We start from the raw sequence: 25,082 nt of genomic DNA, 5'->3' as shown, positions 1-25,082 counted from the left end.
CTGAAAGACAGCTACAGCGCAGTCGGCTTATTCTGGGAGGGCGTCCATGGTCGACCTCACAGAATCTTGCTTCCATGTGCACCCGTAATCATCTGTGACCGCCGGGTCCGCAAGACCCAGCTCATCACGGATCACAGTAAATGGCCGCTGATAGCGGTGTTAACCACATGATCACTCTGTCAAATTACTGAGCAATCACAACAACAGACCAGCATCACATTCGGTTCCTCCTTCCCCTCTCTGTATCGATCGGTACAGTGTGAGGGGACAGGGGGAGAGATCGTTTGCAGCAGCACTGTGGGCTGGATATGTAGTGCCCACAGCGCTGCTCAGTGGCCATTCCAGCCACATTTTGACTCTGCCAATAAACTGCCATACCCTGCAATACTCTGCAATACCCTGAAATACTCTGAAATACTCTGAAATACTCTACAATACTCTGCAATACCCTGAAATACTCTTCAATATTCTGTCATACCCTGCAATACTCTGCAATACTCTGCCATACCCTGCAATATTCTGCAATACCCTGAAATACTCTGCAATACTCTGCAATACCCTGAAATATTCTGCAATACTCTACAATACCCTGTAATACTCTGCAATATCCTGAAATACTCTGCCATACCCTGCCATACCCTGCCATACTCATCCATACTCTGCAATACTCATCCATCCATCCATACTCTGTAATACTCATCCATCCCTACTCAGCCATACCCAGCTATACTCAGCCATACCTAGCCATCACACCCACACTCAGCCATACCCAGCTATCCACATCCATGACTCATCCAGGCCACATCAGTTTACATCCATGCTATTACAGTGCCTCAAAGTGAAATTTATGCCCATGGAATGCCTGCTGGCACTCCCTGCATGTTGGGCCTCTGTATGTGGCCACAATGTTTAAAAGTCTCACACATATGGTATCACCATACTCAGGAAGATTAGCAGAATGTATTTTGGGGTGTAATTTGTGATATGCATATGCTGTGTGTGAGAAATAACCTGATAATATGACAATTTTGTGAAAAAAATAAAAATAACTTGATTTTGCAAAGAATGGTGGGAAAAAATTACAACTTCAAAAACCTCACCGTGCCTCTTTCTAAATACCTTGAAATGGCTACTTTCCAAAAAGGGGTAATTTGGGGTGTATTTGTACTTTCCTGGCATGTTAGGGTCTCAAGACATGAGATAGGCTATCAGTACTTCAGGTGTGATCAATTTTCAGAGATTGGCACCATAGCTTGTGGACTCTATAACTTTCTCACCGACCAAATAATATACACCAATTTTGATTATTTTTACCAAAAATATGTAGCAGTATAAATTTTGGACAAAATTTATGAAGAAAAATGACTAATTTGTTAATTTTATTAACAGTTTTTTTTTTTAAACAATTTTTTAGTATTTTTTGATTTATAGAGCAAAAAATAAAAAACCCAGCGGTGATTAAATACCACCAAAAGAAAGCTCTATTTGTGTGAAAAAAGGACAAAAATTTCATATGGGTATAGTGTTGCATGACTGAGTAATTGTCATTCAAAGTGTTAGATCACCGAAAGCTGAAAATTGGTCTGGTTAGGAAGGGGGTTTAAGTGCCCAGTTGTCAAGTGGTTAATAAAATAGCACAAAGTTGCGAGCTGTATACAGCAGTATAATGTCTCCTCAGTAGAAAATCACATGGTTATGAGACTTGTAGAGACTACCAGCCCACCTGGTCGCCCTACCACCAGCCGACCTGGCTGCTCTGAAGTTTGCCCTAGGACAAGGGATGCGATTTAGCCCAACACTGTCCCTGGAAAGTATGCTATGTTTGGCAGTCTCTCCCCTTTTATGCCCTGGGTGTGCTGAAGCACTGTCCTTTGCTCCCCACTGCAGTGGGCAAAAATCCTATTCAGGCCTCCAACAGATCAGATCTTCCCATGCCAGACTGGGTGTCTTCTGCACAAGAACCAAAGGTAATAGAGATCCCTCTCTTAGGTTTCCTCTCCTTCCTTTCCTCAGCTTCAGCCTGGAGGCAGAGCCCCCAACCAGAGTTCCCTCCCAGGCTACACAACAGCAACCTCAGGACTCCATCTTCCATCCAACTCCCCTGCTGCTCATATTTAAGGGTGACCCAGCCACCCTGCCAGTGACGTGGGGATTGGCCAGATTCCCTCAAGTATGCAGAACAGGACCTCCTACCCTCATCCCACTTACTTCCAGAAGCTTCTCCAAGTTTCTAGACCCGGGGAGGTACCAGAGACCTGCCCTGCAGAGCCCTTCAGCCTGACCTGGAGTAGCCCGACTTAATAACAGACTCACACAGCTACCATGAGTCAACAAATAAATTTACCTGCACTAGTTGCACACTAGAGTGTACTACATGTGTATTAACCAAGGACAACTTCTGGACAAAGCAGATGATCTTCAAAACTGATTTTAGAAAAACAATCACCATGTAATTGTGCTCCCTAAATTTTAAAAACCTGCTACACTGCCATCTCTCAGCTACTAAAGCAGGGGTGGCCAACCAGATGAAGACCAAGAGCCACATTTTTTACCAAGTTACCGCAAAGAGCCACATCATACGCATGGGCACACATGAATATCACCCCATCCCTTCCTCATACACGCATACTTTTGCTCAGCTGGATTTTTTGTAAATGTCACACACTGTTTTAACACTACAAAGACCACAGGCCAGCCATTTTCATCAAGTCAGTAATCTTCCTTTGAAAGTACATCCATGTGACAGAAGACAGCAGCTCATCTAATTTCCAAAATACAAATTGTCTTACAAACAGTGAACTGGTCAGGATAACAATAAACAGTTAATGGGTCTTCTAGCCTGAACTAGCAGTAAATTCTTCCAAAAAACATCACAGAAAGCATGCAGCACACACAGAGCTCTGGATAAATAAGTGAAAAGAAGCTGAAATGGTTAACAGCCAGCCGTGTGTCACACTATCAACAGACAGAGAATGTGAGCAGATCTTATCAGTGTTCAGGTGAAACAGTTATTAAAAAAAAAAAAAAGTACAGAGCAAGACAGAGGGAGAAGGGAGGACAGATCAGTAACCTGCACACTTGTATCTCATCGGCTTCAGATACAGCGTGTTTCTCCTTCCTCTGCCCCCCTTCAGCCTCACTCCAGCGCTTATGTATTCAAATGTGGCGGGCTGGGGACACTACATGCTGATTGGCTGTTGATGTGTGGGAGGAGCGGAGGAGTGCAGAGACTCGGGCTGCCTGTCACTAAACCAGCCCACTGAACCATCGGCCCAGTCCGAACGCAAGGGCCGTAATGAAACAGTCCGAACGCAAGAGCCGAATGAAACAGCCCGAACGCAAGAGCCGCATGAAACCGGGCAAAGAGCCGCATGCGGCTCGGGAGCCGCGGGTTGGCCACCCCTGTACTAAAGCATACCTTTCTTGCTGGATCTAGTCTTCTGCTGCAAATGGAGAAAGCACACAGAGTTGGGCCACTGAAACAAAATGCAACAGTCACTTACCCAGTAATTGTGAAGTATCCAGACTGAACTGATAGACTGAACCTTCTGAGAGCATTTTTTGATGCCAAATGTTTCCAATTGAAACAACATAACCGTCTCGTCTTTGTGAATTATTCTTCAGAAGTAAGCAGCAAGAGAAGATTGTTTTGCAAAAGTCTGCACAAATCTATTTTGTCACCAGGTCTGGTTTTAGACTGTATTACCGGAGGAGGCTATATTATTCACAAATCGTACCATCTGCAACACTGGAGCAATGTTAACAACTACAGGCATAACGATCCAGCCAACTTACCTGCTTTTTCTCATGGTCTCTCAGATACCATCAAGGATGAGATAGCAGCCCGATATATACCCACTGAGCTGGAGAAGTTGATCACGTTTGTCATCCTCATTGACTTCAGACTCAGAGAAAGACTCTCTTTTAATTAGCGCTTGTGGAAGCCTCCTGTATGTTTGTCTCTGAGCTTTGCAGTCCCACCCATGCCTCCCTCACCTCCAATGCCTCCTGGTACCAAGTCGGGCAGTGAAGATGAACTCATGCACTTGAGTTTCACGCGTCTCTCTGCGGATGAGAGAACCTTTAGGAGGAGGGAGAGATTGTGCCTCTATTGTGGCCAGGCAGGTCACTTTTTGAAGTCTTGTCCTACCCGTCCAGGAAACGCCCGAACCTTGAGGTCCTGTCATGGACAGACCGTAGGTGGGGTTGTTTCTTCCCCAGTTATACAGAAGGATAAGCCCCTGGTTTCAGTCAAACTTTCTTGGGCTGAGTTGTCCGTCGAGATACGGGCTTTAATTGACTCTGGGGCTGCAGGCCTGTTCATTGATGCTGCCCTTATATCGAAGCACTCGATTCCGCTGCAGCTGAATGACAATCCTCTTGCCATTGAGGCTCTTGACGGGAGACCTCTACAGCCTGCCCATGAGACTCATGAGACGGTTCCATTGTCCATGCCCGTAGGAGCTCTTCACCATGAGATAATCCAATTCCAAGTTATTTCCTCACCTAAGTTTGCACTGGTTATTGGTTATCCTTGGTTACAGAGGCACAATCCCTCTTTTGATTGGCTCCATGCTGGGGTTCTCTCCTGGTCACCACAATGCAGTGAGATATGCTTCCAGAAGGTAGCCAAGGTCCTGTACACCTCTTCACTCTCCTCCCTGCTGGAGGAGTATCGCAATTTTAACGATGTCTTTGACAAAGGTCGCGCCGGTAGTGTTCTTCCACACCAGCCGTATGATTATGCAATTGACCTTCAACCTGGTGCCATACCCCCTCGTGGCTGGGTTTACCCTTTGTCGGTCTTGGAGGATAAGGCCATGGAGGAGTATGTTGCAGATGCACTTTCTTGTGGTTTCATCACCAAATCCTCATCTCCTACTGGTGCTGGTTTCTTCTTTGTGAAGAAGAAGAGTAGTGAACTAAGACCTTGTATTAATTATAGGGGTCTCAATTGTTTGACGATTAAGAATGCCTATCCAATTCCTTTGATTACGGAGTTATTTGTCTGAACTTCACATTTTATTTTATTGGGCCTTTCCTTATTCTTCGCAGGATTGACCCAGGGGCTTACGCATTAGACCTTCCTTCTAATATGCGTATTTCAAATGTATTTCATGTCTCCTTATTAAAACCTTTCGTCTGCAACCGCTTTACTACCTCAGTGCTACGTTCTCACCCTGTACAGGTTGAGAACCATAAGGAGTATGAAGTACAGTCCATTGTTGACTCCCGTAGGTTCCGTGGTCGCATACAGTACCTGGTGCATTGGAAAGGGTACGGTCTGGAGGAACGTTCTTGGGTCTCATCCTCAAATACATGCCCCTGTCCTCTTCCATGATTTCCATAGATGTTTTCCCCTCAAACCTGGTAGGCCATCTGAGGGGGAGGGGTCATTGAGGAGGGGCTAATGCTCAGCCCTTCCTTCTCTGAGATGGCCGCTCAGCTGTCGGCTAATTGCCAGCTCCCATCTCTCTCCACAGTTACTCAGCTGTTGTTGATATCCTGCTTGTCGCTCCTGCCTACGTAAGCTGTCCAGTCCAGTGGAGCTCTGTCTTCTCCTTGGTCAACATCACAAGAAACATCTCCTGCATTCCTGTTTAACCACTTCCCGCCTGGCCTATAGCAAAATGATGGGCGGGCGATGGTTCAATTATCCTGACTGGGCGCCATATGATGTCCTTCAGGATAACAGCCGTTGCACACCCATGGGGGCACACATCGCAGCAATCGGTGGAGCGGTGTGTCAATCTGACACACCACTACACTGATCTCAGTAAAGAGCCTCCGATGGAGACTCTTTACCATGTGATCAGCCATCACGATGTAAACAGGAAAAGCTATTGACCTTTTTTCCTCACTCGCATCTGACAGACGCGAGTAGATGAGAGCCGATCGGCGGCTCTCCTGACAGGGGGGTCTGTACTGATTTTTTTATTAGCCCACCCCCCCTCGGATGCCCCTACTGGACCACCAGGGAAGTAGGCAACATGTGGATGGCCAGGTATGTACCCCATGGCCATCCCCATGTGCCCAATGTGCCCAATCTGTGCCCAATCTGTGACAATCAGTGCCCACAAATGGGCACTGACTGGCACCATAAAGTAACAGATACAATGACTAATGTCCAGCAATGCCACCCATCAGTGTCATCAGTGCCACCCATCAGTGTCCATCAGTACTGCCTATCAGTGCCCATCAGTGCCCACCTATCTGTGCCCATCCGTGCCCATCCATGTCACCTATCAGTGCCACCCATAAGTACCCACTAGTGCCCCCCATACGTACCCATCATTGCCACCTATGAGTGCCCATCAGTGCCACCTATGAGTGCCCATTAGTGCTGCATACCAGGGCCACCTATCAGTGCCCATCGGTGCCACCTATCAGTGCCATCTCATTGGTGCCACCTCATCGGTGCCACCTCATTGGTGACCATCAGTGCAGCCATATCAGTGTCCATCATTGAAGAAGAAAACTTACTTATTTACAAAAAAATAACAGAAACAAAGAAAAACTTGTTTGTTTTTTTTCAAAATTTTCGGTCTTTTTTTATTTGTTGCACAAAAAATAAAAATCACAGAGGTGATCAAATACAAAAAAAGATAAATAATTTGTTTGGGTGGATTGTAGCATGACCGCGGAATCATCATTCAAATTGCAACAGCGCAGAAAGCTGAAAATTGGCTTGGGAGGAAAAGTGTTTAAGTGCCTGGTATTGAAGTGATTAAAGACTGGCTTTGCTGACTTCCCTTCTGGCTCCTGATCCTGCTTGCTGTTCCACTACTTTGATCCCTGACTTCTGGCTTGGTTCACTATGTGTTCCGGTTACTGAACTTTGGCTATGTTTTGACTTTTATGTTTGTTCTTTTTACTTTTATTATTAAACAAGTGTGATTTAACTGTAGTTCTGTCTTGGTCTGATTTCATGGTTTCTGACACTGTTGTAGTTTAACTTTGTATTGTTTATACTGTGTAAATTTAATGGATGGGTATTTTTGTTGGTAGGTTCTGCAATGGTGTGCTATCTGTGCATTCACAGTGGCCAACCTTCCAGGGCACCCATGTCTCCTATATAGTTAGACACCCTTCCGTTAGGCTCTCTCGCCTCCTTTTAGCCAATATCTATAGGCCACATATACCTACATATGGGGTAAAGGGCTGCTGGTAATCACAGCGCTTTCCAAAAGGGGGCCCTTACTGCATTATTTCTCATTATTTCCCTACATCATTATATGTCAATTACATTACTATGCACTTTCTGGATTGTTTCCCACATTAGCTTCTTCGAAAAAAGTCTTTGCATTTCAAATTATTACGAGCTTGAATATATGCTAATACATACCCTGTTACCTAGCTATCTGCTGTTTTTTTTTTCCTTTGTATTTTATGTGAACAACTCTAATAAAATTATGTTTTAAAAAAACTAACAAAAAAACACAAATGGCACTAAAATACAAGACAGGATTATATATATATATATATATATATATATATATATATATATATATATATATATATATATATATATATATATATTACTATACACACAGAGCAAAATCTGAAAAAAATTAAGCATCACTGATGCATTAAATTAAAATTGTATGCTGTCAGTTCCAACCAACATGCATGGCATTCCCGATTCCGCTAATTAATTCTTAAATAACCAGTTCATCCAACCCTAATTACTGCTAAGACATCTTACTTAAGCAGGTGTTGATATAAACTTCAGGTTTGCAAACCATTTTGCTGTTACCAAACATATCTAAAAAAAAGTGATGCATTTAACTACTTGCCTACTGGTCACTTTTACCCCCTTCCTGCCTAGGCCAATTTTCAGCTTTCTGCACGGTCACACTTTGAATGACAATTGCACGGACATGGAACACTGTACTCAAACAAGATTTTTTTTTTTATAGATAAAGCTTTCTTTTGGTAGCATTTGATCACCACTAGTATTTTTTATTTTTCGCAAAAAAAACACAAAAAAATATTTTGAAATCTCAGTTTCTGTTATAAAAATTAGTAAATAGGTAATTTTACTGATGTGTGTTGATGAGGCTGCACTGAAGAGCACTGATAGGCTGCACTGATAAGCACTGATGATATGGCACCAAAGGGCACTGATAAGGAGGCACTACTATACAGCACTGATGGACACTGATAGATGGCACTGAAAAATACTGATAGGCGGCACGTATGGGCACTGATAGGCGACATGTGTAGGCACTGATTGGCAGCACTGATGAGCATTGATTGGTGGCACTGATGAGCACTGAAAGGCAGGACTGACTGGCATCACTGATGGGCACTGTTGGGGCTGCACTGATGATCAGTGCCCTGAATATCTGTGCGAGGAGAGGAATATCGATAACCAGAACTTCCTTGGTTACATGTGATCAGCTGTGATTGAAAACAGCTAATCACATGTGTAAAGAGCCTCATCATTGGTTCTTTACCGAGATCAATGATGCTCCATGTCCCAGGGACAGATTGCATCACTGATCACCACAGTTATGCGCCCGTGAGAGTGGGACAACCTTAACCACTTCAATATCAGGCACTTTTGTTCCTTCCTGCCCAAGCCACTTTTTAGCTTTCAGCACTGTCGCACTTTGAATGACAATTGTACGCGCATGCTAAATTGTAACCAAACACATTTTTTTATCATTTTGCATGCACAAATAGAGCTTTCTTTCAGTGGTATTTGATTACTGCTGGCATTTTTTTATTTTTTGCGCAACAAAAAAAAAAATACCGACAATTCTGTTATAAAATGTTGTAAATAAATAAGTTTTCTCCTTCACTGATGGACACTGATGAGGCTGCACTAATGGGCACTGATAAGTTGGCACTGATGATGGGCACTGATAGGCGGCACTGATGGGTACTGATGGGTGGCACTGATAGGTGGCATGGATGGGCACTGATTGGCACTGATAGGTGGGTATTGATGGGCATGGATGGGCACTGATAGATGGCAATGGTGTGTCAGACTGACAAACCACACCACCGATCGCCATGATGCGTGCCCCCCACGGGCGTGCAGCAGCTGTTATGACGCCCAGTCAGGATAACTGAACCACCGCCCTGGCTGTCATTCTGCTATAGGCCGGACGGGAAGTGGTTAAAGCGGACCATCAGTAATTTTTTTCAACTTTCCATCTATTAAATCTTCTGCTCTTGTTGTTTTAACTTTGGATAGTAAAACTTTTTTTTCTGACAGTAAATACCTTATACACCCCACTTCCTGTTTCTTGTCTTGTCATTAGCCTAGGCTTATAACATCATGCACAGATCCCTCTCTCTCACTCTCATGAGAGCTTGCCAGGAAGGGAGGGGGATGATTCATAAGAGGGCCATTGTTAGGTACCTGGTGTTGAAGCCCGACTTGTAGAAGGAGACCTCTCTTACAACGCTGGTTCAGGAGCCACTGGAATGGGAACAGAGGCCTCGAGAGCACAGTGGGTAGGAGTGCCTGCTGGAATAGGGCCGCTGGGACTGATAGCAGAGAAGAGATCCCTCTGGATGGCTGGATGGCTGGCGGAGCAGGGCTGGAAGTTGATAGAAGAGCTGAGAAATGCAAACAGCAGCTACAGGAGCCGATGAGAGGAACCACAGGCACAGCAGAACACTGAACAGGCAGCAGGTTGAAGCAGGGTCGGACGGTCCGGGTCAGTAGGCGAGCAGACAGGTGATAGCATCAGGCAAGGCAGCATCAGTAAAACTGGCAGAGGTCGGCAACGGAATCACAGGCAGAAGTGGTAGCAAGGTCAGGCGGGCAGGGTCGGGTTTGGAGAAGGCAGAGAAGTCAGACGAAGTCGGGTCGGTAACCGTAGCAGATGGTCAGGTTCAGGTAGTCAGATACACAGGAGCTGAGACGAAACAGCGCCGCACCAGCGCACTAGGAGAACCTTTATGCGTTCAGTGGCGGCAAACAGCGCTATCGCGCACACGTGCGCGCCTAACGCACGCGTGCACGCACGTGCACGCCCGTGCACCACTTGCGCACGCGTACGCGCGCGCACCGACGCCTGCCAGTGTGAACACGCCGAGGCTCAGTTTGAGAAGAAGCACGCGTGCCCATGCACGCACGCAGCTGTGCCTGTCCATCGCTGGTAAGTCCCTGACAGCCATTGAGAGGAGCAGGGCTGCAGAGCTGGAGGTGTGCCTCTATGTCAAGGGAGATTTCTGCAGCATATATGGCAAGCACAAAATCACAGTATATATAAAATAATACACAAAGTGATTGGAGGAAAACTTCAGAATTGCAAAGATGTTTTTATTACAAATTATGTGATCAGACTGCAGTTCCTCTTTAAAGAGGAAGTAAAGGCAAAAAAAAAACACACCCTGTAAGGCAAAGGCATAATGCGCTAGTATGCATAGCATACTAGCTCATTATGAATAACTTACCTGAGATGGATGCCCCCGAAGCGACCCTCATTCTTCTCCTCCATCTCCGCCATCTATCCCTGCACATGTGCGCGGGAGCCAAAACTAATGGCATGATCACCGTTAGCAGCAGTGTGCTCAGCGCCGTAGACATCGGTGCCAGTCTTTTGCAAATATCTCCTAAGCCGTGTAGGTTTAGGAGATATTTGTTGCACCTACAGGTAAGCCTTAATCTAGGTTTATCTGTAGGTAAAAGTGGTCCCAGAGGGTTTACAACCACTTTAATATGACATCGCCCCAGAGCGATAGAACCACCACCTGCAGGCAAGAGGTGGTTAAAGTAAAGGGTGAACTAAAATATTTCCACATTAACTCAACATACCCTCAATTATAGTTGCAAATTGTAAAATTATATAGAGTAATTAAGAGGGGATCAACTCTTGATCAACAGAGATAAAATGATAATTCTCTCACTCTACAAGACTATGGTCTAGAGTATGCTGTCCAGTTCTGAGCACCAGTCCTCAGGAAGGATGTACTGGAAATGGAGCGAGTATAAAGAAGGGCAACTAAGCTAATAAAGGGTCTGGAGGATATTAGTTATGAGAAAAGGTTGCAAGCACTGAACTTATTCTCTCTGGAGAAGAGATGCTTGGGAGGGGATATAATTTAAATTCATAAATACCATACTGGTGACCCCACAATAGGGATAAAACTTTTTGTGGAAGGGAGTTTAACCGCTTGCCAACCGCCGCACACAGAATGGCACAGGCAGGCAAATGGGCGTACCTGTATGTCCCTTTAAATTTGCCACCTATCAGGCATGCATGCCGCCCACTGTACGCCGTGGGAGCATCCCCGCAGGTCCCGAGAATGCGATGTTCACAGGCGGCCCGTGATTGCAGTGTGGAGAGGCAGAACGGGGAGATGCTTATGTAAACAAGGCATTTCCCTGTTCTGCCTTGTGACATGACAGAGATCCACTGCTCCCTGTCATCGGGAGCAGTGATCGTTGTCATGTCAGTGGAAGCCCACCCCCCCTACAGTTAGAACACTTCCCTAGGACACACTTAAACCCTTGATCGCCCTCTAGTGTTTAACCCCTTCCCTGCCAGTGTCATTTACATAATAATCAGTGCATTTTTGTAGCACTAATCGCTGTATAAATGACAATGGTCACAAAATAGTTTCAAAAGTGTCCAATAGGTCCGCCATAATGTCGCAGTCATGATAAAAATCACAGATTGCTGCCATTACTAATAAAAAAAAAAGAATAATAAAAATGCCATAAATCTATCCCCTATTTTGTAAATGTTATAACTTTTGCGCAAACCAATCAATATACGTGTATTGCAATTTTTTCTACCAAAAATATGTAGAAGAATATATATCAGCCCAAACTGAGAAAGAAATTCGTTTTTTATATATTTTTGGGGATATTTATTATAGCAAAAAGTAAAAAATATTGTTTTTTTTCAAAATTGTCAGGCCGCGTACACACGCGGGGACTGTTCGCTCAACTTTGTCCGCTGAACAGTGTTTCGGCGGACAGTCCGCTCGTGTGTGGGCTTTCAGCGGACAGTTTCAGCGGACAGTCTGCTGAACAAAGTTTTTCGGAAATTCCGAAAAGCTGTCCGCTGAAACTCTGTTTCAGCAAACAGTCCCCTCGTGTGTAGGCTTGTTCGTCAAACTAAGTTCCGCGCATGCTCAGAAAGGATTTACACGCCGAAGTTTGCATTGCAGTGTATAGGACGTCGTATTTTTCGTCCCGTCGTACGTGCCGTTCACGTCATCGCGCACGGTTTCAGCGGACTGTTCGTTCGTCGTGTGTGGGCAAGTCCGTCCATGCTAATTTTGAGCGGACTGTCCGCTGAAACTGTTTGACGGACAAAGTTGAGCGAACAGTCCCCGCGTGTGTACGCGGCCTCACTCTTTTTTTGTTTATAGCGCAAAAAATAAAAAACGCAGAGGTGATCAAATACTACCAAAAGAAAGCTCTATTTGTGGGGAAAAAAATTACGTCAATTTTGTTTGGGTGCAATGTCACACGACTGCGCAATTGTCAGTTAAAATGACACAGTGCCATCGCAAATGCTCTGGTCAGGAAGGGGGTGAATTTTCCAGGGCTGAAGTGGTTAACAAGACACATGGCCACTCATTAAAATGAGAAGAAAAGAGGTTTAACCTTAAACTATGTAGAGGTTCTTTACTGTAAAAGTGGCAAGGATGTGGAATTCCCTTCCACAGGCGGTGGTCTTTTGTGGTCCTTTGATGTTTCTTTTTGTGCCTGTTGTTTTTCCTGCTGTCCCGTTTCAGTCTGTGTCTTCATGGGCCACCTGAAAATGTAACTCCACCGCCTGTCAGAGAAAAGTACCTGCTTAAGCTATAGCTGTAGATCAGTGATGGCGAACCTTAGCACCCTAGATGTTTTGGAACTACATTTCCCATTATGCTCATGCACTCATCATAGGAAATGTAGTTCCAAAACATCTGGGGTGACAAGGTTCACCATCACTGCTGTAGATCATTGTCTAAAGCATTCACCTCAATCAGCAAATTGTTGTCAAAGATTGTCAAAGCCTTTTTTTCAATGTACATTGGGAATGTCTTTACTGACAACCCAGACTTGTTAGCCATGGGTGCACCCACTTCTCACCCTGGCAGACCTGTTTGTATTTCTCCCTTTTGTGTCATCTGACAGTATATGATGTGATATATGTTTCAATGCATTCCATTTTGATAATCACAGGAGACTGTGAAGTAATTTTTTTTTTTTTACTTCTGAGTGTGAGTTCCAGTGCCGTGATCTCATGGTTAACTTAATAGAGTTTTGTTTTCACCTCCTCTGTGACTAGCAGCATGAAGTTAAAGTAGTTCTGATTCTTTTTGACCTTGATCCACTTAAATTTACATCTGTATCTGCCCATTAAGGATGAGCTTGATGTTCGACTTGAATATCGGGATTTCACCTGTTCGCAGAACAGCAAACATTACGGGGTGTTCGCGGGAAATCCGAGTGCCACGGAGCACCCCATGATGTACTGCGAGATCGCAGTGCATTGTTGTATGATGATTAGCCAAAGCATGCACCTGACCTGTGTGCTTTGGCCAATCACAGCATGCGGAGAGAGCCATAATTAAAGACAGGGTGTCTTTGGCCAATCCTGGCTCAGGGGGACTAAGTCTACACCCCACATTATTTAAGGCTGCTTACAGAGCGGCTGTGGGTAGTGTTGTTGGCGTAGACAGAGAGATAGCTTGAGTTAGATTAAGCAGGCAGGTTATTCAGTTAGTGACAGTGTATTTGATTGATATATATATATATACTTATATGCCAGAGACATTCAGGCATGTACTGGCCATTGTGACTACAGGGAGTTTCCCGGTGGGCCGATTGCTTAGTGGGCCGGTTTCAGTGACAAAGTAATGGCTGCGTGGCTAGCCCTCAACTTCACGCAGTGATGTGAGAAAGATGAGAAAAATACAGAGGAGAATAAGTGAAATAATAAAAGAGGTTAGTGAGGGCTCCTTATGTTATGCTACTTATGTTTTTTTGCACAATTGCGTATAGTTTTATATACTGTTTTTGTGCTTGTTTGCAAAATTAAAGTGGGTTGGTCTGGATGAAGTCCAGGGCCAAATTTTTGTCCCAGTCCAGCCCTGGAGACATTTGTAAGTCTTTAGCTGACACTCTAGGATTTTTCTTCACCTCATTGAGCAGTCTGTGCTGTGCTCTTGCAGTCATATTTACAGGACACCCACTCCTAGGGCGTTCTGTAAAGATGACTGCAAGAGCACAGTAGCAGCAGACTCCAGTTGAGTGACACCTCACTCCAATTAGCTCTTGGAGATCTCATTAGTCTATGGGGTTCACATACTTTTCCCACCTGCACTGTGAATGTTTACATGGCCTGTTCAATAAAAATATGGTAACATTTAATTATTTGTGTGTTATTATTTTAAGCAGACTGTGATTGTCTATTGTTGTGACTTAGATGAAGATCAGATCACATTTTATGACCAATTTGTGCAGAAATCCATATCATTCCAAAAGGGTTCACATACTTTTTTTTGCAACTGTATATATTATAATTAGTTGATTTATATGATTAAAAAAAAAGAAAAAATATAATAAAAACAAATCAGAGCAGTGTGATAAAAAAAAGTTTGATGGATTGTTATGGCTAGTAGCAAACAGAGTTACTGATGCTCATTTGTTGTGTATTGGTAAGCAGCTGAATGCTATTACAAGTATATCCCAAAATTATTAACATATCAGTCACCCAAATCCATTGCATGGATTGGGTCTATGTCTACCTGTTGTTAGGATCTGGTTTATATCAAGGGGTCCTTGCTGGCAGTGGCAATGAGATCCTACAACCAACTAGTTTTTGTAGCAAAACACCCCGGCGCCTGCGCACTGGGAATGGCACCGCCATCAGACATAAGACGCAATAACATCCGCATGTTAGGACCGGTAACAGTGCAGGGGGGGTGGTGCCTGGGCATTGAAAGTGACATTGACGCCAAACGTGCAATATATGGGGATACAGTATTATTGTGAGGCGGTGACGCCTGCACATTAGAAGCAATACTGATGTCAGATGTCAAAGTATGTGGGCAGGACATGGAACAAAGGCAGGACATTGTCAAAAGCCACAATCCATCCACATAGGACAATAGGGGTGCGGCCATATAACATTGTCACCATTACACAGAACCTGGTCAGTTGTTAGGGAAAGAATGAAAGCATCACAATTTAAATCGTAACATGCCCTAAATGATGTATAAATGTATTTGTGACTGATTTTAAGAAAAAAATATACAGGAGATAAAGGGAGGAAGAAAAAGTGTGGCTGAAATGTGGGAAAATTATTTCTCCAGGAGGAGGAGGACAATTGCCAAAAATGGTCAGAAAGACCTAGTGGGGGAAGAGGTAAGGCACTTCAGATATTGAGCCCCCGGGCCACAGGAATCCCCCATACAGCCCATTGTTAGGAGTGGCCCACACAGGGCCAGCACTAAAGTATTTACTTCACGCTAATATAAGAAAGAAAATAAAACACAGGGCGTGGATAAAAGGGTTGGGTATGCAAACACCAACTGTGAACAGAGCTATAAATCACTAGGTAAAGAGACCGCTCGCTCCCTGAGAGCCAAAGCCCTTCACGAGCGCCCCTGTCCCTACATGAGTGCTATCTTCATATGGTTATATGTATTAACTCGGTATAAACTCATGCATTTCAACACTACATTGACCCCAACAGGGGGCACCCCTAAAGAGCAAAAAAATACATTTTGATTATTTATATTTTAAATAATATTTCAACAAATGTATTTTTAGGTTGGAGGTCTGTAAATGGATTGTGATGCTCTTACAAGGTGCAGTAATCTCCAGAAAGGTGAACAGCAAAAATTCAAACAAATTTAACTGAAGCCACGCAAGAGATGTAATTGTTCACTGCTCTTCTTTATTGTTTTAATATTTTAATCTGAAGATTAGATGAAACACAGCATGATTAAATATATGTTATCAAAGAAATTATAGAAAGTGCAACTTTAGTCTCTTAGCATAAAAGGACTCCTGGGTAGAAATAATTACCATAATCTGTTTTTAAATTGGACATCTCTCAATCATCATAGGAGCATCAATGAATTTATGAAACAAAAACAGCTTTGAGCCCAAATGCATTAAATATATTTTAATTGAAAGGGCTTTGTTTTATAGCTCAGTACAGGCTGCCATCTTAATATAAAGCAAATGCCTTTGTATTTCTTTTATAATCAAGACCAGTGGCTTAATAAGTATTCTGAGTATGCACTCCAAAACGAGATGAAATTTCCAATGACCCTATCACAGTGAAACATTAAATAAATCCCATCAGAGCGTACATGTGTATTAGATCCACAAATGCCAAAATACAGTGCTCAAAGACAAACAGATAAAAAATGGATTTTCTAATGTGTTAAAATGAAAGATATTGAAATAATAAAGATCCAGGCAAGTCTTATTAAAGCTGTGATCCATTAGGGAAATTTCTGACACTGTTTGATCTGAAGTGCTAACAGTTGCAAAGAAACAAAACGAAAAGAAGCTTGATCCAGGACAACTCAAGAAAAGGAGGGCAAACCAATGGGGACAACAACACCTCTAGTATAATGTTGTTTCAAAGGATAGTTAATGATCTAACAATGGATTTATATCTGCAAAAAAAAAATGGTAACTTGTACTGGACAGACACGTTTTTTGATAAATGCAATATACTGTACTTGTATGCTAAGGCATTGTCAATGGGTTACTATTATTGAAATAACATTTTGTTTCTAACTCAAACTGTTAATATTCAAAATGTAAGACTGTACTTGCCAATACCTGACATGTATAAATTAGGCAATACATTATCTAAGCCACAAATTGGAATCTGGAGCACATCACAGTACCCCACAGTGCAAAGCAGGCTGTCACAGTCAATGGTCAGGCTCAGAGTCCAGTAGCTATAGCAGTAAAGTGGCTCCCACTGACCAGCTGGATGAGTACACAACCAGGTCACCCTGGCAGATGACATGGGCTCAGCTGAGGTGTGGGGTCTAAGCACCAGCTGGTATTCCCCAGAGCTCCTAATGGTTGAGATGGGTTTTGCTGTGTGTTAGTACAGGTCACTGTCCTCAGGATCGACCTACCAGGAAGTAAGCAAGCTGCAGTCTAGTAGTAGATATAGCAGGTAGGGATCAAGCAAAAGCATAGTTGAGGAACAATCCAAAGGTTGGTAGCAAGAGATTGCAAGTTGAGATAAAGTGGAAGCATATTTGAGGAACAAGTAAATGTTTAATAAGGAATGGTTGCAGGTTGGGACCAATCCAAAGGTTGGTAGCAAGTGGTATTGGAGTTAAGGCCAATTGCGGGTATGCAATGGAGCAAGATAGTGGCTGGAGAGAGCACAATAATCTGGCAAACAGAAGGGAAAAGGCATGCCTTAAATAGGAAGTTCATGGGAGGAGCAAGAAGTTCAAGGTTCACTAGAAACAAGTTAAGATTATCCAGGGAATCAGCCAACATGCTGGATGCAGCAGATGCTGTGGTTCCAGAACCTCTTTCTGATGTAGGTGCACCAGCAGCCAACGGAGCGTTGTCTGCAATGAGTTGCTAGATTTTGAGAGGACAGCATGTTTTGTACATTTCAGTTTGATGGATTGCTGAGCACACAGGATTTTTAAGGAAAATTTAAAGTTTGATTTATATGGCATCTGCTCTTTTGAACATGTATTATTAAGGATGTTTGTTTTTGTGACAGGTTAACTGTAAAAATATATTTAAAAAATGTACTGTTTTGCTAGGGATTGCAATGGTTAAGTTAGGATTGCAGTGGTAAATGAAGTGACAGGCAGAGATCTCATACCTGATTGCAATTTAAAAAAAAAAAAAAATTGCTAAACACAATAACCATTACTCCAACTCAGACCTTTCTAAATCTGCAACATCTTTAGGGTTGAAAATATTTTTTATTTGGAACAACATTCAAAGTACAAAAGAATGACATCAAATAGTTAAGTGAGGCAGTGAGTCCTCTCAATGGCTATCGCCCACAGCTAGACTCGTGTCAATCAACAATATCATATAAACATAAAAATCCATTGGTAAAAGTCATCAGAAAACATGATAAAAAGGAAATTCAGTTCCATTGCTCGTATATGAAGGAGAAAGATAAGACTAAAAGGACAGTATGAAACAAGAGAAGAGGTAAACAGAGTAAGTAAGTTGGAGAGGATAATTCTGTTGGGGAAACAGTCGAGTGAAAAGACAGCAAGAAAACAGGAGAATATCATTTCTCAGGGCCCTGGATCATGGCAGGTGTGAGGATGGCCCTGTTGGAGCTGAGAGCATAGTTGTGAGGGAGGGTATCTGAGGAGGAGAAGCGGAGCCAAACAAACCACAATACCTATATTTGTCGAAGGTGTTATTATCTAATGTCAGCATCTTCTCCATTATCATTATGTCATTCACAGTAGAAACCCACCAAGACAGAGGCAGTTTAGTGGTAGTATTACAAAATAAAGGAATAAGTTGCCGTGCTGCGAATAGGACGAAACATAGAAGGCACCGTTTTTGTGATGCAATAGATCCAGGGAACATAGAAAGGAGGGAAATCACATTCCCACCAGACATGTAAGTGCCTGAAGCTGTCCCACAGCGCCAGCACGAGGCAGGGGTAGAAGGGAAGATTTGGTGAAACGTTGAAGGATGCCTGTACCACCGTGATAAGATCTTTTAGTTCTTTTCTTGTGAGTAGCAGGAGACAGTAGATTTATAGGTAAAATAAAATGAGGTCTGCCATTCTGTCCTCAAAAATTTCTTTCCCACATCTGCGTACCACATCCTGGTGTAAGCGGCAGGTCATCATGTGAAAGGGCTTAAATTAAAAGGGTGTGAGGGTGAGGTATTTGGGAAGAGAGGAACAATTGTTTTGTGAACGTAGATAGGTGAAGGGTAGTAAGCCAGTCACACGTACCCACAGGGACAGCTGGGATTCCAACTCCTGGTTGGATAAATGAATATGCCTGTGGCCACTCGGAGCATATGAATGATTCCAATGTAGGAACTCCTATACCCTGGGGAAAGGCGGGGTTGTCGAATAGGGGAGTCAAAGGGGAAGGATCTGAGGATAAGATCCAACATAGTATTTTTCTATACCATAGCCTAAGATCGGCAAGTGCCAGCAGTGAGGAATAGGTTAAGTGGAACAGAGCACTATTATATCCCCAGAGAAGTGTGTTTAGGTTATGTTATAGAGCTGAGGATAGTAGTGTCTAAAAGAGGAGGAGATGCCCTTAGTATTAAAGGTTTTGTCCTGGTTAGGTTCAGAGATAAACAGGATGGGGAGGCCTGGGATGAAGAGTCCACACTGCTGTGTTGACCACATTTGTTGTCCAAAGAGTAGTGGTAGTTATGGGCCCTATCACGTGCAATTTAAAGAGGGAGAGTCCAGTAGTTGGAGCAGATTGCGGCGGGCATTGGCTAGCTTGATATAGGTAAATGGTTCTAAACCTTGTTTATGGAGTGATTCAAGCTCTGCAATGGTGGTTAACAGGCAGCAGAATTTCATCCACTCTGATCTTCTTCCGGCAGGAGCCATGTTGAATAAGAATGCCCTGAACCACACATTTCAGTGCTTCCCACTGTATAAGGGGAGTAGTAGTGTCCGAGGAATGCTCAGACACAAAGGTATGAATATTTTTGAAGACCTCTGCTACACAAACTGAGTCTCATAATAAATTGTCATTAAGTCTCCATGATGCACCTCCACAAGCCATCGGCAGTCGTACAATAGTCAGGTAAACAGGGAAATAATCAGACCTGTTAGGTACCTGGTGGTGAGCCTTACTTGGCAGAAGACCTCTCTTACGACTCTTGTTCAGTGCCCACTGGAATGGAGACAGTGGTCTCATGAGCGCAGCGCGGTAGGAGTGTCCGAGCAGGTTGCAGCGGCTGGTGAGGAATAAAGAGATGATCCTCCAAGATAGCTGGAACTGCAGAAGATGGCAGTTCCAGCTATCCGGAGGATCCGCTGCGCTCACGGGTGGATCAGCAACCAGAGGTCGGTGGGCACTGGAACACCGGCAGCAGGACCTGGATGGAACACGGCACACTTGGAGTAAGCAGAGGGATGGTCAAACAGGCCAGGTCACAACGATTAGGCAATCAGGCAGATACAGCAGGCAAAGTCAAGGTCACAGGTTGGCAGAGGTTCAGCAGCAGTAATCAAGCAAGTCCATAAACAAGGTCAGGCAGGCCGGGATCAGGGTTGGAGAGGTCAGCAAGGTCAGATGGAATCCGGGTCAGTAATCACAATCAACAGGCAGGTATCAGGAGTCTCAGGTATAGAGCTGAAGACAAACAGCACCGCACAAGTGCAGCTGTCATCTTTAAATACGGCCACTGGTGCCAAACAGCACTAACGTGCACGTGAGACGTGCACAGGCTCACACACGCGCTTCGATGCCTGGATTGCCCAGCGCACGCGTGCACATGCACTCACGCAGATTTGCCCGTTCAGTGCGGGTAGAACCCTGACATTGCCCCCCCACAAGGGTCAACTTTCAAGTGCCCAACAAGTCCTTCTTTTCAGGGTGGGAAGAGAAAAAGGCACGGATTAACTTTTCAGCATGCAGGTTGCTATCAGGCTCCCAAGAGTTGCTCTCCGGGCCGTAACCCTTCCACTTAATCAAAAACTGTCTTTGCCCTTGCCACCTTCTACAGTCAAGAATAGCCTCCACCTCGTATTATTCGCTACCATCAAATAAGACGGGTTCAGGTGGTCTGGCTCCTCTATTTGGGAAGGGATCGGGCACCGAGGGTTTTAACAGGGACACATGGAAAACTGGGTGTACCTTCATTGAGTCAGGTAAGGACAACTCATAAGAAACTGCAAGCTTCCTTGACGGACAGGCTAACTTAAGATTAGTCGTAGAAAGCCATACCTGATCTCCGATTTTGAAGGTTTAACTCTCCTCTTCTCTTCCAATCGAAGGCTTTCTGTCTGCCTGAGCCTTGGCTACCGCCTCTTGCAATACCCGATTGTTACGGCTGAGGAAGGTCACCGTGTCCTGGACTGCCAGAACTGGAGATTCTGGAAGAAAATCAGGGAGAAATGATAAGTGAAACCCGTGATTGGCAAAAAACGGGTACTGTCTTGTGGCCGAATGACCGGCATTGTTATATGCAAATTCTGCTAGGGGCAGCAGGGGCACCCAGTTGTCCTGCACAAAGGATGTGAAACATCTGATGTATTGTTCAAGAGTCTGATTTGTTCGTTCTGTCTGCCCATTGGTTTGGGGGTGATAAGCAGATGACAGAGCCAGCTCGATCTTCAAAGTCTCACACAGGGCCTTCCAGAACCAAGATGTAAATTGGACCCCCCTGTCCGATACTATATTAGCAGGCACCCCGTGAAACCTAATGATCTCTGAAGCAGATGGGGTCATCTCTGAAGCAGATGGGGTCCCTTTTAAAGGTAAGAATTGGGCCATTTTAGATAGTCGATCTATTAATACAAAAATGGCTGTGCATCCTTCGGAACATGGAAGCTTGACTATAAAGTCCATGGTGATCATTCTCCAAGGCCCGATCAGGTGCAGGAAGAGTTTTCAGTAGTCCCCAGGCCTGGTTTCTTGTTGCCTTGCTTCGGATGCATACAGGACAAGAGCTGACATATTTCTTGCAGAATTCTTTTAAGCCAGGCCACCAAAAAGTGCGTTGCACAAGTTCCAAGGTCTTGTTAGCCCCAAAATGCCCTGCTAATGGATGGTCATGGAGAAGGGCTAAGACTCTGACTCGGATACTTTCAGGAACAAAAACTTGGCTGTCTTTCCACAAAAGGCCTTCCCTGGACATCAAGGTAATTCCTGGAGGTGTGTGTGAATTTATAGATGCCTCTCTGATCTGAGACAACAGATCCGGTTGCACGAGTAAGAAGTTGCTCGCAGGTAAGATGGTGTCCGGAGCAGCAGAGTGTTTAGAGCAGTCATACATATGTGAGAGTGCCTCTGGTTTCACATTCTTCGACCCAGGGTGATACGTAATATGAAAGCAGAATCAAGAGAAAAACAGGGCCCAATGAGCCTGCTGGGGCTTCAGACGCTTGGCTGCTCTCAAATATTCAAGGTTCTTGTGGTCAGTGTAAGTTAACACTGGATGAACTGCACCTTCCAACAAGTACCTCCACTCCTCTAATGCTGATTTAATGGCAAGTAGCTCCCGGTCACCGACATCATAGTTTCTCTCCGCAGGAGAGAGTTTCTGGGAGAAGAACCCTACGGGGTACATCAAGTCATTGCTGCCTTGTCGTTGAGACACGACTGCTCCCACCGCTACTTCAGAAGCATCAACTTCTAAGATGTACAGCAGTGAAGGATTAGGGTGGCTGAGAATGGGAGCAGAAGTAAAACGTTTTTTGAGTTTTTCGAAGGCCTCCTGGGCCTTTGGACCCAGTGAAAATGTACATTCTGCTTTGTCAGCTGAGTGATGGGGGTTATTATGACAGAGAACCCCTTGATACATTTCCTGTAAAAGTTTGCAAAGCCTACAAAACGTTGTATTCCCTTTTTATCTGTGGGTGCCGGCCAGTCCAGAACAGCGGACACTTTTTGAGGGTCCATTCTGATGCCTGCTGGGGAGATCTCGAGTCCGAGGAACTGAATGTTTTTCTGTTCGAATTTACATTTCTTGGCTTTAGCATACAGTCCATGCTGACGGAGACGGAGTAACAACCTGCCACATGTCCCCGGTGTTGTTCAAGAGATCCGGAGAAAATCTAAATATCGTCCAGATAGACAATTACAAAAATCTCCAGAAAGTATCTAAACTGTTTATGAGATGCTGAAAGGTGGCAGGGGTGTTACAGAGGCCGAAGTGCATGACTCGATATTCGTAGTGCCCGAAACGGGTCCAGGAAGCTGTCTTCCATTCATCCCCAGCCCGAATGCGGACCAAGTTGTAGGCCCCCCTCAAGTCCAATTTAGTAAAAATTGTGGCCGACCTTAATTTCTGCAAGAGCTCTAGTACCAGGGGCAGAGGGTAGTGGTTTTTGACTGTGATCTTATTCAGTTCAGTGGTCCAGTGGTCTTTCTTGGTGACAAAAAATATTGCAGCACCTGCTGGGGTGGTTGAATGGCGGATGAATCCCTTTTCCAAATTCTCCGTGATGTAAATTTTCAGGGCCTCCTGCTCCTTCTCTGACAGGGGAAAAATGCGCCCAAATGGAATCTCAGCCCCAGGAAGGAGTTCGATGGGACAGTCATAGTGACAGTGGGGCGGAAGGGAATCTGTCCCTCTTTAGCTAAAGACGTAAAGAAACTTGTGGTACGGTTCAGGCACCGATTGGCATAAGTCCTGATCAGAGTCCAAACAAAGAAGAGTTGCGGGCAGGACAGGCGTCTCATGCAAGCTTGACAATAAAAGGGACTGGAACTTCACTTCCCCAGTGGACCAGTTGATACAGGGGTTATGGGCCTGAAGCCAAGGTATGCCCAGGATCACAGGAAACAAGAGTCAGAAGTTCTTTGTGCTGGGAAAGGGTAATGGCAGCTAAGGGCAGGGTCTCCTGGGTTACTTGACCCGATTTGATGCGGAAACAATCTGTCAGGAAAACGGGATAGTCCATGGGTCTTTTTCCGAAGGGGCAAGGCTTGTAGGCTGGCAAAAGTGGCATCAACAAAACAACTGCAAGCTCCAGAGTCAATGATGGCACTGATGGAGACCGTCTTTCCTTGGAACTGCAATGAGAGAGGGAGAGCAAGGTGGATTGCGTTGGCTGGCAAGGATACAGGATTGGCAGACACAGAGGAAAGGCACTTATGTGTCTTAACAGGGCAGTTGTTCACGTAATGTCCAGACCCACCGCAATAGAGGCACATTCCTCTGAGGGCAAGGTGGGGCACATAAGTCCTAGCTGCATTGGCTCAACAGTGTCAGGAGCAGGGCTGGCAGGATCCACTTGTGGAGCAGGCAGGTAACGGGAAGCAGAAGTCGGAGCCCTTGCAGTCATCCAAGCCGGGCAGTGAAGTTGGGAGGAATGTTTGGATCGGCGTTCCCGGAGCCGGTGGTCTATTTGGATGGCAAGAGTGATTAGACCTTCCAGGGAATCTGGAGTACCAACACGGGCAAGTTCATCTTTAAGTCCCTCTGAAAGGCCCATGCGGAACTGGTGTCTTAAAGCTGAGTCGTTCCACTGGGTGTCTGCGCTCCGACATCTAAAGTCTGTAACATAGTCCTCGGCTGCTCTACGACCTTGCTGGAGCACAGACAAGGCGGATTTGGCTGTGGCGGTTCTCTGGGGATCCTCGTAAAGCTGTGCCATTGCCTCAAAGAAGGAAGGAAGAGATTGACTCAGAGCGCTTTCTACCTCTAGGAGATGATGGGCCCAAGTCTGAGGCTCCCCTTGCAACAGGGAAATCACAAATCCCACCTTGGTAGCTTCTAAAGAAAAAGTCCTGGGTTGGAAGGCAAAGTAAAGCTGGCAGGCGTTGTGAAAAGCCCAGAATTTTGATCGTCCCCTGAGAATCTTTCAGGAATAGGCACCGGTTCTGGTGGAAGCATCAACACTGCAGGCTGGGAAGCTGGCTGTGCTAGAAGCGAAGAAGGTGCCGCGGCCGTGGGACTGGAACCAGAGAGATGCTGGACCTGTTCCTCCAATCTGGTGTATCCTTCCTGGAGAGACTTCACAGCCTGTGTGAGGGCCACAAGATGGGTGCAGATCTCCTTAATGGCTGAAGCTTCTCCCGCAGGCTCAGTCATGGCTGTTTGTACTGTTAAGTACCTGGTGGTGAGCCTGATTTGGCAGGAGAAGACCTCTCTTATGACTCTGGTTCAGGGCCCACTGGAATGGAGACAGTGGTCCCATGAGCGCAGCGGGGTAGGAGTGTCCGAGCAGGTGTAGAGTGAAGATATGATCCTCCGGATACTGGAACTGCAGAAGATGGCAGAGCAGGTGGTGGATCAGCAACCAGAGGTCGTTGGGCACTGGAACAGCAGCAGTAGGACCTGGATGGAACAAGGCACGCTCGGAGCAAGCAGAGGGATGGTCAGACAGGCCGGGTCACAGCGGTTAGGCAATCAGACAGACACAGCATGCAAAGGCAAGGTCACGGGTTGGCAGAGGTTCAGCAGCAGTAATCAAGCAAGTCCATAAACA

Source organism: Lithobates pipiens, unplaced genomic scaffold (genome assembly GCF_037356315.1).
Source record: "Lithobates pipiens isolate NorthernLeopardFrog02 unplaced genomic scaffold, aLitPip1_a1.2 Scaffold_23, whole genome shotgun sequence".
Taxonomy (NCBI): Eukaryota; Metazoa; Chordata; class Amphibia; order Anura; family Ranidae; genus Lithobates; species Lithobates pipiens.
The sequence above is the reverse complement of the archived record's forward strand: the minus strand, read 5'-3'. Positions refer to the sequence as shown.